This window comes from Peromyscus maniculatus, chromosome 23 (assembly GCF_049852395.1).
Source record: "Peromyscus maniculatus bairdii isolate BWxNUB_F1_BW_parent chromosome 23, HU_Pman_BW_mat_3.1, whole genome shotgun sequence".
Taxonomy (NCBI): Eukaryota; Metazoa; Chordata; class Mammalia; order Rodentia; family Cricetidae; genus Peromyscus; species Peromyscus maniculatus.
In genome coordinates this window covers 30,575,689-30,594,727 of record NC_134874.1, presented here as the reverse complement: position 1 = coordinate 30,594,727, position 19,039 = coordinate 30,575,689, and the positions used below count along the sequence as shown (strand labels likewise).

General features: G+C 37.5%; 1 pseudogene; it reads right to left on the bottom strand.

The window, feature by feature from the left end:
* Positions 1 to 9,771: 9,771 nt before the first annotated feature.
* The window catches only part of LOC143270403 (vomeronasal type-2 receptor 116-like), a 74,777-nt pseudogene continuing 65,509 nt past the window's right edge, over positions 9,772 to 19,039 (bottom strand).

Below are 19,039 nucleotides of genomic sequence, written 5' to 3'. Positions count from 1 at the left end.
AACTCAGCTATGTGTTTCTCATGGCAGGTATTACAGTTTTTGTTAGGTGGTCTGTTACTCTTCAGAGGAGCCTTCCATCAAATGGAAAACTTCCCTATGAACTACTTATGTATAGTTATACATTGATTTACACGCATTATGCATATTTGATATAGTCAATAGTATGATTTCTTTTGAAGTTGGCACAGATCTTAAAAGTCATTTAACTCTTCTTCCTTTCTCTTCTCTATTTGCCTCCCTGGCCATCCTAACTGCAGGTCCCTCATCCCAGGTAAGGGTATCAATTCACATTAAGCATGACAGCATGCACAAGCCTAGTACAAACACAGGGGTGGACAAATACCTGTATTTGTAGGAGGTAGCAATGAAGTCCTACCATTAGCTCATGAACTACTGGCATTTGATACTTGCTCAGGGAGAAGTAGTGTGAATGTTCTTAAGTTTGATTTCCCCAGTACCTCAACTGTTTTCCATGGGATTGCCAAGAAATCCAGACATACAAGGACAAGACTCATTACTTGATGTTTGAAAAATAGGGCAGAAAGTTAGGTTGATGAAGATAGGGGTTAGGGCTAGAGTCCCATGCCTGAGGGGATAAAAATTATCAAAATCCATTGAACAAAATTCAGAAAGATAACTAATAAAAATAAATAAGGAATATCTTGATCTTAGGTCAAAACTGGGGAGTTAAAGCTGCAGTCACAGTTTGTAACAAAGCTCCTGTAATTGGTAAAGAGATTAACATCACTAAACAGAAAACTTATGCTCTGCACAATGAAAATATTTAGGGTCATGACAGAGTAAAACAGCACTTATAGAAGACTCAAAATGAGAAATTGACAATTCCTTTTAAACATATTTGACTGAAACTTTTGATCATATAGATAGATCCTTGACAAAGAGTCATTAAATACAGACATATTCTCAAGGATTATCACAAAGACATTACTGCTATTTTGACCTGTGCACCAGCACACATTTGAAGATGGTGGTAGGCTGAGGAAAACCATATGAATGGTTTAGTGCTGATCCAAGACTGGGATAATGTGTGTTACAGAAGCTGACCTGAAGGTATGACACACACTAGTGGGGACTATATCATCTCATTATTACTTTTAGATGTTAGATGTAGATCTCAAATTCAGAGTCTTTGCTCAGTGGTGGTTTTCCTGGCTTTAATTCAACTGTTTGTGGAACCCAGGTTCTGGAGATAGGATTTTCAAAATTTTGGACCTACGGGTCCTATGGGGACAAGCAAGTTATTATTCACAGACATTTAGAGATTCTATCAACCTCAGGCTCTGACTTTCAGTCTCAGCTTCTTTGTCCTCTACTCTGTGAAGTCTTAATGCCTCATGGTCTCACCACCTAGAGCTCACCTGCATCCTTCTGTGTCTACCCTGAAAAAAAAGATATCTCTGCTAAAAAAGGAAGCATGATAAGCTAGCTTCCATTACATAGTTCGATTAAGATTTTTCTTCATGAAAGTGAGAAGTAACTAATACAAATAAACAATTTTTTGCTCCTAAGTCTACACAATCCTTCCATATGTGAACTGGCATATATGTAGCATTCTGTAAACAGGAACATTTAAAAAAAATTGAATTCTAGAGGTGAATGTAAAATGAATTTCCTTAACCTTAACTTTGGCATCTAAGACTATAAATACTCTGTTATATCTGATGTCTCTCACCAAAGTAGTTACATTTGTTGTTACTAGATGAATAAATTTGTACATTACTTATTTCATCTACAACTACAAATTTCCTTCCAGGGAGATTATTTTTCTAGATGTATATGTGCTGCTATCAAGTGTTTATTAAACTCAAAGTTAAGAACATGAGCTTATTTTAAAAACAATTCCTACTTCTCTTGTTCAAGTTTTCATAAAATCGATGGGTTTTTTTATTTATTTATTTATTATTAATTAATTAAAAACGTCAGATGCTTTAAGAAGAAAGAGAGAACTTCTTCAGCTAATCCTGCAGAGTCTTAGACATGCTTAGTAATTGAAAGGAAAATTTATTTTCTCCAGTGGAGTCTCCCTGGGTATACAAATTGGGCCTCCTGGCTCCTTCACCTGGTTCCTCTCTGTCCTCTCTCCTCTTCTGCCTCTCCTCACATGGCTCAATCTGTTATGTCCACTCTGGACTCTCCAGATGTCTCTGACTCTGCCTATGCATATCTGCCAAAAAACCTTTCTCCTCTACAATATCTGGGACCAGTCATGTCCTTTCTCTTATTATTATACTGATTAGAGACAGATGACAAGACACAAGGCACCCAGCACTCATGGTCCTACACATTTCTGCAAAAGAAATGAGAGGAAGTACACAAGAAATGAGAAGAATCAAATAGTGTTGTTTCCAAAGATTTAGATACTTTTTATAAGATAGTGACATAAAATTGAGTAATAGGTACTCATAAATATGAAGAATGCACACAATACATTGTTTCAATTGAAAGAATGTAGAGCAATTTATCCATAGTGAAGAATTGTGAGCAAGTGAGTACACAAAACAGTGCTCCAAATCAGTAGTCAGAGGGATGAGCACAATCTGTACTGAACTGGTTACAGCAGAGCATTTCACATTTTTCACACATTAACAGAAGTTTCATGTAATTTTCTCTTATTGAAAGTGCCTGATTGACTGATATCAGAAGTGGAGTTATAAAGATTTAAATGTTTTCCATTGTACTATAGATTCCAGCCTATTATGCAAGCACTTGGCACAGTATTTCTTTTATGTCAAAATTGTTATCATTTTTTAAAAATGAGCTCTTTTTTAGAGTAAAAACATATATGAAATGAAAGCAACATGCATTCATAGAACATATCAAGGGCATTACAAACATATATGCATGCACACACATGGAAACACTAGGTGCATTGAATGCAGTCATGAAATGTTGGAGATGCAAATAATACATTCACATCTCATATCTTTGTTTAAATACTAATTGACAGGATATGGTGGTTTGAATAGAAATGGCCCCCAAAAGATCTGGTAGTCTAGGAGGTGTGGCCTTTTTGTGGTTGGTGTGGTCTTGTTAGAGGAAGTGTGTGTCATTCTAGGAGTGAGCTTTGAGGTCTCTTTTCTCAAGATTCACTCAGTGTCACAATCAGTTGGCTTCCTGATGCCTTCTGGTCAAGATATAGCCAGTATCACCTCTGCCTATATCTTGCCATGCTCCCCATCATGATGTTAATGGACTGATTCTCTGAAAATGTAAGGCACCCTCTCAATTAAATGTTTTCTTTATCACAGTTTCCATGGTCATGATGTCTCTTCACAGCAATAAAAACTTAACTAAGTCACAGGAAAATGAATTTTTATGAAAGTGAATTTTCTAACTTACAAAAATTTGAAAAAGACATTAAAAGTTCAGGATTTAAGATTGGACTTCATCAAAATGTGAAACCAATAAAGTCAAAAATTGCAGCATTATTTCTTACTGTTGGAATAGTGCTAAGCTTACTTAAATACCTCGATATAATTAAGAAACACATGAACTAAGATGTAAGATGGACATTCCCTATAGAATATCCTTCATCTTTGATTGTCAAAATGTGGATGCCCAAATCACTCAAGGTCAGAGAACCTGAGCTTGCTTTACCCAGCAGGTTTGCATGAAGGGATGATTTGACTATGGGCATGGTTACCAGGTGTTTGGAAGGGTCTGCACCTGGCTGTATCTAGCAAGGGGGAAGTCTTTTGCCTTGCACCTTGGCATTGTTATAAAAAGTTGTTTTGAATAAAGTTCTGAGCCACTGGGTATTGATCCAAGTCCTCCTGAAGCTATCCTGTGTTTCCAGGTCTCTCTTTGTTTCTAACCTATTCAGCATTGTGTCTCTATGCACATTATCATATTATCTGGTTTTCGTTACCTTCTGACTGTTTATGTTCCTTGCATGTATTTTGACATAGGCTTCCTATAATGTGCACCTCTTGACCTGGAAATAATGCTCCCTAAATTTCAGTATCCAGATTTGCAGTGAGCAAAATTATGGATAACTTTATACTCCCCTAATATTGCTAGAATGGTAACTGCCACATCCTCTAGTTTTTACAAGAAATTATGCCACAATCAATCCATTTTATGTACAAAAATGCTTTGATTCATAAAATTATTTGTTTCAGTTTTATGAGGTATTTATGATCTGGGTATTAATGATGTAATGATTTTTAACACATTTTTAATCTCCAGTGCAGCTCAAGTTCATCAGAAAAATGTCAATAGTGACACAACTGTGAAAATCAACTTCAGAACATCATAGGCAATTATTTGTTTTTCAATATTTTCTCACCAATGCTTGTTTCTCATGATATGTATGATATTCCCCACTAAAATTCCATTGCCCATAGTGTCCTTTAAGTCTTTTGAGGTCTATGGTAGAGACTAACCCTTAAATATGATTTCCTGTACAGCATGTGTTTCTTGCACTGAAAAGGTCTGGAGGAATACAGGAAAGAAAACCTCCTGAATGAAGAATGCTGAGTTTTACTTATGCTGGACATCAGATATACAAGCATAGGGTGGGGGCACTGAAATCACATCCAACCTTTCTGATCAACTTTGTTGAATCAAAAATTTTGCTGGAAAACATTAAAGTACTAATGTAAATATTCTAACCATAAGTATGTAAAATAGTAATAAAATATGAGCTCAAAAACATGAAAAGTGATAACTGAAATTGAGTGAACTAAATGGTACAATAAATGAAGATGCTATATTGGGAGGATAGATCAGAAAATGCCATGCTTGGCTAATGATGAAAGGGCTAGCAAAGACCAAAGCCAGGCATGGCCCACTCAAAAGAAATGAGACAACTTACACTCTATAAATGAGTGCTGCCTTGTAAATCTAACTTTCCCAGGACCTGGAGGAATTTTAAATCCCTCTTTCTATGAAGCTTGCATGTCTGCACAACCATATTTCATCACTGTCTCCTTACTCCACAATATAGTCTCTGTCTCAATCCTGGGCAAGTCAGTGGTCATATTGATTTTAAACATTTCAAATGCCAATGCTGGATTAGGTTTCCTATTCACAGTCTGAACTTTGACCTTCTGTGCAATTTTCTCCTCTTTCTCCATGGTGAATCTTAGTTTACATATAGTTCTGATTTCTTCACAAACCAGAGTTCATGCTTCATTATTTTTAGGCTTTTACTTGAATATACAATATTATGACAAACAAGTCTGTGCCTCCATAAACCATGACAACTGAGAAGCAACTCTCATATTATACAATCCACTCAACAAAAGAGTCCTGAATTTCCTAGATCAAGTTGTAGTTTGCCAAAAGCCATGACATAGGAACAGCAGATGCAATTAATACTCAAGGTGTCAGCCCACCATGAGGAAAACTCTCTGACAGGATTCCTCATTTAGGCAAAGCCACAAAACTACAGACTCTGGAATACCACTTGCTTCTGACTGTAATTTCACAAGTACTATTGCAATTTTTCTCTAGCTATTCTGAGGAATCCCTCATTGCCTTTATTGTGGTATGATTTTCTCATGAATGCGTCCTGATCTACTGGGGATCCCTATCTGTGGATTTTCTAGAAGATGACTCTTCCTTTAGCTGTATTGTCTATTTGATATCAATAATGTTGACATAGGAAAATAGTTGAATTTCCCCAAATGCCAAGATAGCTGTATACTATGAGCTGATATATATCTTCAAAGTAGCATTATATTAGACCAAGTTCCTTGCTAGTGGCTTTTAATATCAATTATTTCCAGGAAAAGCAGCCAAGTTCAAAAGGACATAATACCCAGCTGTCTGATTCATTGAACCAAGTTTAAAGGTACAAAACAACCTAATTGCTATACCACTCTTCCTTGCTAGGTCTGGCTGATAAACTAAGACAGTGGTTAACACAAACTTCTGACCTCAGTTTTATGGTATGGGTATGTAAACTAAAGAATAAAAATTCAGCCAATTAACTTTTTTTTTTTGCTTTTTTAGAAAGTGTTTCTCTATGTAGTTTTGGATTCTGTCCTGGAACTTGCTCTGTAGATCAGGCTGGCCTCGAACTCATTGAGATTTGGCGGCCTTTAACTCCCAAGTGCTAAGATTAAAGGAGTGAGCCATGACAGCATGGTCAGTTTTTTATTTTGGGTCTTAAAATTGTGTGGGTGAAAGGGAACAATTCGCTGAGGTTTAGAAACAAAAATGGCTTTCATTCAAATAAAGGATAGGAAACGATTTTCCAAATGGCCAGGGCTACAGAGAATAATTGGACATCATAGCCTCAAGAAAAAAATGAATATTTCCTTTTTGATGTTTTAAAGTTACACACAGGACAGAACAATATATTTTAAGATTTAAAATGTTTTTAGTGTCACTGAGCCTTGGAGAGTGCTGAGTGAGCTCATATTTAGAGATTTAAGATAATTCTGCTCTAAAACAAATCAGTTATGACACATCTCTCTTTGTAAACACCCCCTGTCCAAAAGAGCCTGGCTTTTTAGGACTGCTAATCACAAAATTTCTTTTAAAATGCATACTACAGTCAAAAGAAGGATGTAGTATATGGTTTCCTTATTTTCCTTTGACTCCTCAGTAGATTAGTTTTATAACTCCTTTAAAATCCTTTATAACTTTCTCTCTAGGTCAATAACGAATGGCTGGTTCTTTTGTTGCAGCTTCACGTTACTGCCCACCAATTAGGAAGTTGAGATTTATTGCATCTGAGTTGTTAGGATGATGGTTTTTATCATTTACTTATGAAATGGAAAATGACATTTAAATATAGCTCCTATATTTGCCTGAATATTTCTGTTGGGTATGTATAGCTGTGAAAAAACATAGAGATTCAGATTCAACATGAAAAAATAAAGAAAGAAAACATCAGAACAAGTGTGAGTATATTTCCTTCCCTAAAACCCCTCAGAGAGAAAAGTCTAAGTTTCATTTTGCTGTGGACTTCCCTTTGAGCCTTGTCTGCAGCCTGGAAGCAGCTTCTTCTCGGTTGCAATACAAGTTAAAGCAGTGAATCTAGTCTGTGCTATCCTGCAGCTATAAACTTGTTTAATGTTAATTTATTCATGACAAGAACCATGTAAAATGAAAAGTGTGAGTCATTATGGAAAAAAGAATCTTCTTTTAAATATGGTGCATCAAGATTTCTTAAACAATTGTCCATATTCCCTGATAATGCAAGATGTCTACACAGGAGAAAGTAGAGATGTTATATGCGGTATGATAACTAGAAACTTTCTCTACGAATTGTATTACCTTGATATTGCTCTTAAAAACACAATGTCTTTATTTCAAACAACCAAAATAATTAACAGTTTTCCAGCAGTCAGAAGTTAATTCTTGATATTGGAATGAAGTTTATCCAAAAAGAAATTTATGGAATGTAAATTATTCTGATCTTTCAAAGATTTCACAAAAAATTCATGCTTAACACCTTAGTCACTCTTCACATAAGTTCCATGGTATGATGCAAAGCCTTACTTCTATTTGTTTATACAATCCAAGTGAGAAAGCTGAATATACCAGGTAGCTCAAAATCAGAGCATGGGCACATATGTCCAATATATATCTGTAGCATATAGAGGAGCAGAATTTCTCCCTTCTAAAAACAACAAAAGCATTTACTATCACAATGAAGTGCACTTTCTTTATCTTAAACAAAGTTATAGATGACTCTAGACTGGTGTCTCCACAGAGGTTCTATTGAACCTGTATGTCCCAATATCTTGTGACTTCTGTTAGGAAATGGTTTGTGTCCTGAGATGATCAATGTGGATAAAATCATTATGCATAGACCTGATGTGGTTGGAACTCTATAACATACACAACCTGCCATTGCATGGCCAAGATGGAGATCATTGATGCCAAGACTGCAGGATATTTCCCTCTTGACTCTCGGGGGGGGGGGGAGTCACTTTTTTGTCAAAGGTTCAGAGTACACGCAGGCCTAGGAAAACCCAGAGTTTGAGTTTCTGTGTGCAACAAAAGATAGCTCAAGCTTTAAACATTCAGTTTTAGTTCTTTATTGTTATTTCATCAGAAATGTATTGTTACTTTGCCAGTTTATAGACAGGTGAGCTGGTCAAAGTCTTTTTAGGAACAATGACCTATGTGACTCACCATGAAACATGGAACTCCTGACAATAAATGACATATTATTTTTTTGTTCTAGTATCTGAAACATGGGGATTTCATATTATCACTGACTTCTCATATCATCCTGAGTTGTATGATGTGTGTGTGTGTATGTGTGTGTGTGTGTGTGTATCTTACAATTCATATGTCAGCATGAGAATAGACATCAAAACACCTTACTTACATCTTCACTATTCTTTGGTGAAAATTGTGGACATTGTGATAAAATGGACATTGAGATAGAAAAATCTTAGTAACTGTGGTGCAGAACCAAAATCTTGAGTGAGTTTGTGTCTGACTTAGCATTAGTTTTAATTAGCTTATTAAGTAATGGGTTTGTTTAGAGTATTTTTATATAAGCTTAGATTTTATTGTTTCTCCTCCCCATATATTCTCAGGGTACCCTTATGCCTCATTATACTTACTCATTCTCCTGTGCTCTGTTTCCAGACCTTCTTTAAAGACCTATGGTCTACCTTAAGGGAGACTATTTTTCCTGCTCTCAGCATTCCTTACTCCATTTCTTCCTTGGCACCCTGCAAAGCAACGTCTCTTACCCAGAAAACTACTCCTAAAGGAAGAAATGTTGAAGATATTTCCAACCCAGGGGTCTCAGGGTTGTATTTCTGGAACTGAATGGTGTTTTCAGGCATAAGAACTAACATTCTGTTTCCTATAAGAGTCTTTTATGAAATCCTGACCAACAACTCAACAAAGTGTTCTCATTGCAAGTATTGGGGTTTTTGTTACTTGGTTTGTGGCTTTTCAGAAGACTGTTGTCAGTTAGATAGGAAATATTTATTTAAGCTATTTGTGTCTATTTAGTACTGACTTACATAAATACAGGTGTTTGAATCTAGATATTTAATAGTATGATTCCATATTGGCTTTTCAGACATAATTCCTGTCATTTTATTCTGCTTCCTAGTCTATGAACACACACATGCAAAAAGAGACATACATGGAGACACAAACATGCACATGCACCGTCAGAAAGAGAAAATATCGAAGAGAGACACTATCATACATACACACTCACACCGAGATGAACACAGAGAATCACAAATATACAAACACCAAAAAAGAGACATTAAGACAAAGATAGAGAAATACTTGGTAAGAGTGACACAGGTGATGGAAATATCTCTTATCTGGAAAAACATGCCACAACCACAAAAACATTTAAGATACTAAACATGTCAAAACTATATGCAATAACTTCTTGCAAAAAGTAATGCATAATTTTTTACTAAAAATTAAAATTTAACATTGATTTTTTTTCATAAAAACATATTCACAGCCTAGAATTACCTACCAAGGAGATTTTGTATTCAAATAAAATTACAACATGAAGTGATAGCATATACAATCAAATTCCAAATTATTACCTTATGTCTAACTGTTGAAATGTTCCTGTACTGGCTTCAAGACTTATATTTAATTAAAAAAGAATTGACTTAAGTGTTAACAAGGACATTTCTCTTTAAATGTGCTTTTTTTTTATTCAATAACTGTGTTCTTCTCTGGGTTTTAGAGAATAATAAAGAACTTAGGTATAAAAATGCAGCAGAGGAGTACTACACTGGAAGCCTAGATGGAGATGGATTCCGTGGTCACCAAGACATTTCCATTGTTGCTCTGCTAGACAGAGAGAAAGGTTATCCACACACTGAAGAATACCAGCATGCTGAATGTCAGGAACTTGGCTTCATTGAATATGTCAGGCAGGTTCCTAGACAGGAAGACTATAGAGTAACTTCCAAGTGCCACGGGAAGAAGTATCCCAGGAAAAATGAAAACAAGTCTGGAGCCCTTGTTGCACACAAAGATGATGTATGCATGTTCAGCATGAGCATCTGAGTCAGTAAGATCCTGATCAAACTCCACAGAGAACCAGTTGGATGATGGTGCAGATGGGAATGATGAAGTTTGGGCCACTTAATATCATTAACCACAACACCATCCTCTTTGGAAGAGTAGCCTGGAAGGCTTTAACTACATTTACAAGTATGTACACATATTTAATATTTAAAAAACGTGATTATGTGACAAAATGTGTGTTTGATTTTGTTCTGAACCTGGTTGTTTAAATTAATATATTTTACAGTTCAATAATTTCATGTCATTTTTAGCAATAGTCAAAAATTTCAAAGCCTGGTTGAAAAATATTCTCCTTCTCAATTCATTTGATGGTGTTTATTTAGGCTGATGTATTTTGTTGCTATAGTGAAAAGAACAGCCATAAACCTGATTGTGTAAGAATCTTTGTGGGAGGGTATAGGGGCCTTCAGGTACATAGCCAGGAGTGGTAGAGAATGGTCACAATGTAATTTAGAACCTGTATCAATCTGTCCATCATGACAAAAATCAAGCACAATGTATGAGGGCTTCTCTCTTTCCTGGCATTCTCACCACCATTTGTTCGTGATTGTGTTTTCTTTCATTATTTTCAGATTCATTTATTTTTATTTTATGTGCATGATCCTTTTTTACCTAAATGTTTGCAAGTGCACTATTTGTTTAAAAGTGTCTTACAAGGCAGAAGAGGGAAACAGATCTCCTGCAACTGGAGTTATAGATGGCTCTAAGCCACAGTGTGTGTACTAAAACCCAAACTAAAGTCTTAATGAAAGCAAAAATTATTCTAAACTTCTGAGAATTCTTTCCTACCCCATTTTGACCAGATTGAGACTGAGTCTCAAAACAAGCCTTTTTAACTTTCTCTGAGTTGATGTGTGTGTGTGTGTGTGTGTGTGTGTGTGTTGATGTATATAAATGTGTGTGTAAAGTTTCCCACATTCATGCACATGTAGAAAGCAGAAAGACATCCTGTTCAAGCACTGTCTACCTTATTTCATTGAGATCACAACTGCCACTAAGGCTTGCAGCTGAAGTCTTCTCTACCCTCCTGAAGCCAACAGTTACTGCCCTAGGATTGTGGGTTTTTATAAGATCACAGCAAGGTTCTTAGGGATGCTTGAGATTTAAAATCAGATCTTTGTGTTTGCACAGAAAAGGCAACATTACACACATAGCCACCCACAGTCTCTTGAAGTTTTAAGTTTTAATATTATGTTAGGTAAAGATGGTAAGCATCTTAAAATATATTTTCTGAACATGTGAATTGTGTTGAAACTGTACTATCAGGTTATACCTACTTCTGCTTAATAGTCTAGGGGTGGTTCTAATTTATTTTTAATTTTGCTCTTCAACCAGCATAACAATCCAATTTAAATTAACTTATACCACTAACAAATGCTTTTCAATTAATCAGGTATAACTTGCCAAAAGGGAACCTCACCAAAGTTAAGATTGGGGAAGTGTTTTTTTGTTTTGTTATGTTTTCTGTTTGTTTATTTTGGGTTTTTTGGGTTTTAGTTGTTGTTTTGGTTTGTCTTGGGGGGAGTTGTTTGTTTGTTTGTTTGTTTGTTTGTTTGGAGAATGAAGGCTAAAGAATCTGAAGAACAAATGAGACAGCTGAAGAAAAATGACAAATCATCCAGAAAAATAATGTCCCAAGAAAAAGAGTAAATTGGCCTATTGGTATATCACATATAAACTTTCATACATCTTCCTAAATGTTTGATTCTGCTGTTTTCTACAGACACTTAATACAAATGGTCTTATGTAATCCCAGTTCAATTAAAAATTAAAGCTGTCTTTGGAGTTGGAGAATGGCTCTCTCATTCTCTAAACCCAAGCATGTTTGTTAAAAGGAAAATGCAAAATCTCTGTATCTTGTCAGAAGAGCCATTTGATATGAGACAGAAGAAAAACAAAATTAAGTAACTATTCTATTACTTCCAATCTCATAATTCTTACAGTTCTATTTTGATTCTTTAAAACTTTTCTTAAGGTATGAATTGTATATCAATGTTCACTTTCTGCCCATAATTAATAAAATCTCCTCTTTGTATCTTTTCAGGAGCAATTTGTAATGCCCAACAAGGTAAAATTTTCTTTACTTCTTCAAACATTATTTCTAAGTTATCTGAATTTGAATCAGCTAGTTAAATATCATCCATGTAATGATAAATTATAGATTTAGGAAATTGTTTACGTATTACTTCCAATGGCTGTAGTACAAAATATTGGCACAGTGTTGGGCTATTTAACATTCCCTGTGGGAGAACCCTCCATTGATATCTCTTAACTGAGAATTATTAAGTCGGCACCATGAAGGCAAATCTTTCTCTTTTTCTTGTAAGGCTATTGAGAAGAAACAGTCTTTTAAATGGATAACTATAAGAGGCTATCCTTTAGGTAACAGAGTAGGCAAAGGAATTCCAGATTATAGAGAGTCCATTGGCTGAATTACCTTCTTAATTGCTCTTAGGTCTATTACCATTCTTCCATTTGCCAGATTTCTTTTTAATAACAAATACAGGAAAATTCCAAACCTGGTTGATTATGTAATTTACTCAGCATTTAACTGCTCTTGTATCAGCTCTTCTAAAGCCTGCAGTTTCTCTGTTGTTAAAGGTCATTGCTGAACCCATACAGGCTTGTCTGTTAACAATTTTAAAGCTAGAGCTGTTGGTGTCTTTGAAATACCAAGTTGTTGTGCTCTGTTCTTGTACATCTGGATGGCCAGTGACTGCTCTTTTTAATACCTCCTAGTATTTCTCTCAAAAACATGTGTTAGTTTATGGTTTGTTTCTGAGTTTGGAGGAATGTTAATCAGGGTATTCCACTGTTGTAAGAAATCATAGCCCCATGAATTCATAGCTATATTAGCCACATATGGCTTTAATTTTCCTGTCTTTCATTCTGGCCCTATACATTTGACCAATCTTGCACTATGTTTCACTTGAGATACTGTTCTAGTGCCTGTAGCTTGATTTTTTCTGCCTTGCCCACTGTCAGGACAAATCTCTGTCACCCGCCAGTCCCACAGCCGCTCAGACCCAACCAAATAAACACAGACACTTATATTGCTTGCAAACTGTATGGCCGTGGCAGGCCTCTTGCCAACTGTCCTTATCTTGCTAACTGTGCTTTTATCTTAAATTGATCCATTTCCATACATCTATACCTTGCCATGTGGCTGGTGGCTTACTGGCGTCTTCACATGCTGCTGGTCATGGCAGCGGCTGCAGTGTCTCTGGTCATGGCGGTGGCTGCAGCCTCTCTGGTCATTGCGGCGGCTGCAGCCTCTCCTTCTGCCTTTCTGTCCTTTTATATCTCCTCTCTGTTAGTCCCACCTATCTTTCCTGCCTAGCCACGGCCGATCAGGTTTTATTTATTAACCAATCAGAGCATACAGACCATCCCCCAGCACAGCCAAGTGCAGACCATCTCAAACACCTGCACTCAGGCCCATGGTCCTAATCATCCTCTATACGGACCTGCTGGGTAACGCCACAAAGAACCTGAGAATGGGCTCCCACAGGACCTACAGAACATCCCACAGCAAGTCCCTAACAGCTGAACATTTACCTACTGAAGAGACCAATTTGGACCCCAAGATTCTGGGGCAATTATTGTTACATTCACACCCATATCTACAACACCTTCAATGAAAAAGACATTTATTCATAATTTTAATTTTGGTATTTGTTCATTTATAGAAGCTTGCCAAGAAATTTGCTTTATGGTTTCTCCTGAATTTTTTGTTCTCTCTGCTTTAGCTGTTCTATCACTTGAGCCGGACTTTTTTTTGCAATATGCATGTGATTATTTAATTGCTCTGGGAAGGGGTTTCTTCCACAATGGTAGGAAAGAACTGAGTTGAATTTGCCATGGAGACCTGAAAGAGGCCCCTTAGAAGGTTTCCCAACAATAAAGGCAAATAATTACCTTGTCTGTCCCTTGTTGATTTACATTCATTAGTCCAATGTCTGCCTTTACCACAGCTACTGCAAATTCCATAAGAGAGGGGTGTTCTGTTGCCATTGTTCTTAAAGAAACATTGTTTTTAGGAACGCCTTGCATACAGTCCCTTTTAGATGACTTTGTTTGCTGCAATTAAAGCATCTGATATGATTATTTTTCTTCAAATCCCTGGAAATCATCTCTCCTATCCAAGTATCATCATGGTCATGAGATTCAATATTAATTGTATCTTAGATCCATTCCTCCCAGGGTGCTGATCTTGCCTTTAATGGCCAAATTGTCATTTTATATGCTACATTAACACCCTCAAAAGCCAGAGACTCAATGATAATCAGTCTAGCTTCTGAATTTGGTATCATTCTATTTACTGCTGAAGACAGCCTTTGTACAAAATCCATGAAGGTTTCTTTTGAGCCCTGTATAACTTTTGTAAATGACTCTATTTTCTTTCCTTCTTCTTCAGTTCTGTCACAAGTATTCAAGGCTGACATTTGGCATAAAATTACAATGCAGTAATCATATAAAGATTGTCTTTCTATATCAACAAATTCACTTTCTCCAAGAAGTTGATCTTGGGAAATTTCCATATCTCTAGAACATCATTGTTCTATAGTCCTAGCCTCCTCTTTCCACCAGGGTTTCCATTGTAACTGTGGATTAGCTTCTAGGACAGCTGTAAAAAAAATCTTTCCAGTTCTGATGGATAATTTTATTACAAGTAGAACACGAGTTTAACATCTGCTTTACAAATGGAGAATGTATAACATATGAGACTATAGCTTCTTTAAATCTTCTCAGATCTAACATTTCCACAGGACTCCAGTTAGCTCACACACGGCCTTGAGCATTTTGTAATTCCTGTAAGGTTACCAGATCGATTAATGTTGGCTATTTGAAAGCCTTAGGCTGTTTCTCTGTAACCATATAATGGAATGCTGAGGTTGCTTCACCTTTAAATTCTTCTGTCTGGGTCTCAACATCTTTTTTAAGTTTTGTCTAAAACTTTTATCTTGAACCCATCTCAGCATTGACAAACATAAAAACTTTTGCCAACCCTAACTTTGAGAAGTTTTCATATCTAATTTTGATTTATAGTTTCTCCTGATTTTTTGTTCTCTCTTCTATAGCTGCTCTATCATCCAGAGAAGTATGGTTTTTGACAATGGACATTAGATTCCTTAATTGCTTTGGAAAGGGTTTTTTTTCATGTTGTCAGGAAAGAACTGAATCAAATTTGTCATGGAGGCCTGCAAGAGGAATTTCATGAAGGCAAAAATAAAGGATTCCCTTGTCTCTCCCATGTTGAGCTACATTCATTATTCCTATGTTTGCCTTTGTCACAACTTCTGCATAATCCAGGAGGAAGGGGCGTTATATTGCCATTGTTCCTTAAAGACACTTTGTTTTAAGGAATACCCTGTTTACAGTCCCTTTTTTGGTGACCTTGTTTACCACAACTGAAACATCTGACCTTACTATTTTTTATCAAACCTATGAAAATTACCTCTCCTATCCAAGTGTCATCAATGTCATGAGATTCAATATATAATTGTGTCTTGGATCCATTCCTCCAAGGATTCTGATCTAGCCTTTAATGGCCTAATTACCCTTTTGCACAGTGCCTTAGTGTTTTCAAAAGCCAGAGACACAATTATTATCTGTCTAGCTTCTGAATTTGGTATCACTCTATTTACTACTGGAGACAGCCTCTGTAGGAAATCAGTGAAGGTTTCTTTTGAGCTCTGTATAACTTTTGTAAATGATTCAATTTTCTTTCCTACTCCTTCAATTCTGTCCCAAGCATTCAAGGCTGCCATTTGGCATAAAGCCAGGGTAGGGTCACCATATAGAGACTGCCTTTCTACATTAGCATAATCTCCTTCTCCAAGAAGTTGAGCTTGGGAAAATTCCATACTTCCAGACCTGCTTCATTGTTCAATGGTCTTAGCCTCATCCTTTCACCAGGTCCTCCACTGTAATTAGGGACCAGCTTCTAAGAAACTTGTAACCAAATCTCTCCAGTCTAAGGGATAATTCTATTACAAATTTCCTGCTAGGTCCATGGCAAGCGGCATTTTTGTGACTTCGTGCCCCACAAGTTGGACATCAGATGTTGTTAGAATCTTTGATGGTCTGATAATAAAAAAAACCAGAGCCAGATATGAGGGTGAAAGCTGAAATATCAGAGAAGCAGAACAGCGAGCCACTAGTTATTACCTCTACAAAATTCTCAGCCTAAAGAGAGTGAGTTCCTATTGCCTCACACCTTATATACCTTTCTCTGCCTTGCCATATAACTTCCTGGGATTAAATGTGTGTGTGATTCACAAGAAAAGGCATGGGATCTCAAGTGCTGGGATTAAAGGTGTGTGCCACCACTGCCTGACCTCTATGCCTAGACTAGTTACTGGTTCTGTCCTGTGATCCTCAGGCAAATTTATTAGGGTACACAATGTATCACCTCAGGATAATACTGTTTGTTGTGTCGTGTGGTCACAGTAGACAGCCATGGAATCTAGCCTGTTCAGATCCAAATACTCTAATTAAATTCAAGGAGAAAAAGGCTTGAGGGAGTAGATTTCCATTTCTTCACTTCTGTGATGAGAAGTGACTTACTCCTTGTAGCCATTATGGTAGTATAGGTGTATGGAGCCCAGGGTCAATAATTGGCTTATTTATCCACATTTTTTTATTTCTATACTTGGTTTACTGACCATATGATAAATACCTTATCTACAGCTTTATTCCTACTGATATACTCACTGCTGAATGGGCTGTGAAAGCAGTGAGGTTCTCATGGTGAAGCTAATCCTCCACAGTTCCATACCTCAAAGATTTCATTTGTCATAGATTTCTGCCTTCCATCAGTGCAAAAATGTATTGTGGCTTCTGTATCACATAGTATCATGCATAACTCAGAAACTCTTCATGTTATTGAAGTCATCAGTAACCCTTCCTATGTAAATAGATGTGTTCTTTCTTAGTTGAATGCCATCATTTTGATGACTCCAGAATATATCAAGCACACGACACATATCTAGCCCATTGTGGTGATATAGTATGTCCTCCAATATACTATGTCCCCCAATACAATTTATCTGAGGATCAGAGGAAAAAGACAGCCACTATATTTAACATAGACACCAGGCAATGGTATCATTATGGGGCATTTTTTGTAGAGTAGGGTTTAATCAATCTTGTTGGTAACCAGCGGGCTCCATTTTCCTTGGAGTCATAGATGCATGAGGACCCTTTTCCCCAGATTAATACTGGGTCCGGGCCGCCCCATTTTCCAGTGATGGGATCTTTCCAAAGGACCTGGGCGTTTCCCTGGCTGGTCTCTGGGTGCCAGTGTCGTTCGGCTGCAGATTTTCCCAAGCCATCCAAAGTTAGGAAGTTTAACACAAAGAGGGGATGGGCAAGCAACATCTTTTGGTTTCCCTTGATAGGGAACAAGGTTTCCTGAGAGCTGAGTTTATTGATGGTATTTTTTAGGGTTTGGTGAGCCCGTTCTATAATGCCTTGTCCCTGCGGATTATAGGGTATCCCAGTGACATGCTTTATCCCTAATTGTAAGCAGAATTGTTTAAACCTATTGCTGGTATACCCCGGGCCATTATCAGTTTTTATGCATTTTGGTTGTCCTAGCACAGTAAAAACGTGTAGCATATGATTGATGACGTCCTTAGTGGCCTCTCCGCTATGAGCAGAGGCGCTGATAAGCCCACTGAAGGTATCGGTAGTGACATGTATGTATTTTAATTTTCCAAAGGAAGTGACATGGGTGACGTCCATCTGCCAAATCTGTCCTGGAACAAGTCCCCTAGGATTTACCCCATAATGGGGCTCAGGCAGAAATATCAGACAATTTTTACAGCTTTTGACAATTTCCCTAGCCTGTTCTCTAGTGATCGAGTACCTTTGTCTCAATGTCTGGGCATTAAGGTGGTGTAATCGGTGAGCTTCGTGGGCGGCTGTGATCTGGTCTTGCACTAAAAGCAAGATCAGGGGGGTCCGTGTAGCGGCATCCGCAAGTTCGTTCCCCAGTGCTAAGGGTCCAGGCAAGCCCGTATGGGCACGAATGTGGCCAATAAAAAAGGGGAGTGACCTCTGTCGGATCAGCTTTTGTATCTTTGAGAACATTTTGAAAGTTGGAGTGTGGGGCTGGATCACCGGCACCATTTCTAAAACTTGCAAAGCTCCCACCACATATCGGCTGTCCGAATATAGGTTAAGGGGACGTGTCTCAAATGCTTCAAACACTGCCAGGGCAGCGTAAAGCTCCACTAATTGAGCCGAATTAAAGGGTGTTTTTATGACTCTTTTTTGTTGGTTATAGACATAGGCAGCCTGGCCGTTTATTGACCCATCTATAAATACCGTGCAGGCATTAGAGATTGGTTTTAGCTTAGTATTTTTAAGAAAAAGAAAAGGGGTAAAGGAAAAATACTGTAACAACTTATCACTAGGCATCTGGGTATCAAATTTTCCTGTGTAGGAGCAAGCAAGCGTAGCCCATTCCGGGTGATGGGTGGACAGCCATTCCAGGTTCTCTTTATCATATGGGATAATGGTAACATCAGGCTCCCTCCCAAAATATCTAGTGGAGGTTCTTATCCCCAACATCACCAATTGACACACTAACAGGGGATATAAGGGAAGGACTTTCCTTTTAGCAACCGGGAAGTGTACCCAAAGCAAGGGTACAGACTCTTGACACAACAGGCCAGTAGGGGCAAACTCGGTGGAGAAGACCACTAAATGCAGGGGTAAGGTAGGAGAGAAAAACCCGATGTGTTGCCGGGTGATGGCTAATTCTACTTTCTCGAGTACCCTTTCCGCCTCCGCAGTGAGGTGCCGGGGAGAGAGAGGGTCGGGATCACCTTTAAGGATATCTTCAAGAGGGCGTACGTCTCCTTTTGTCATTTTTAGGTAAGGCCTTAACCATTGGATGTCGCCCAATAGCTTTTGAAAATCATTGAGGCAGAGCAGAGTATCTCTTCTGATTTGAATCTTTTGGGTATAGAGAAGCTCAGGATGAAGTTCAAACCCCAGAAACAGAAAGGGAAATTGT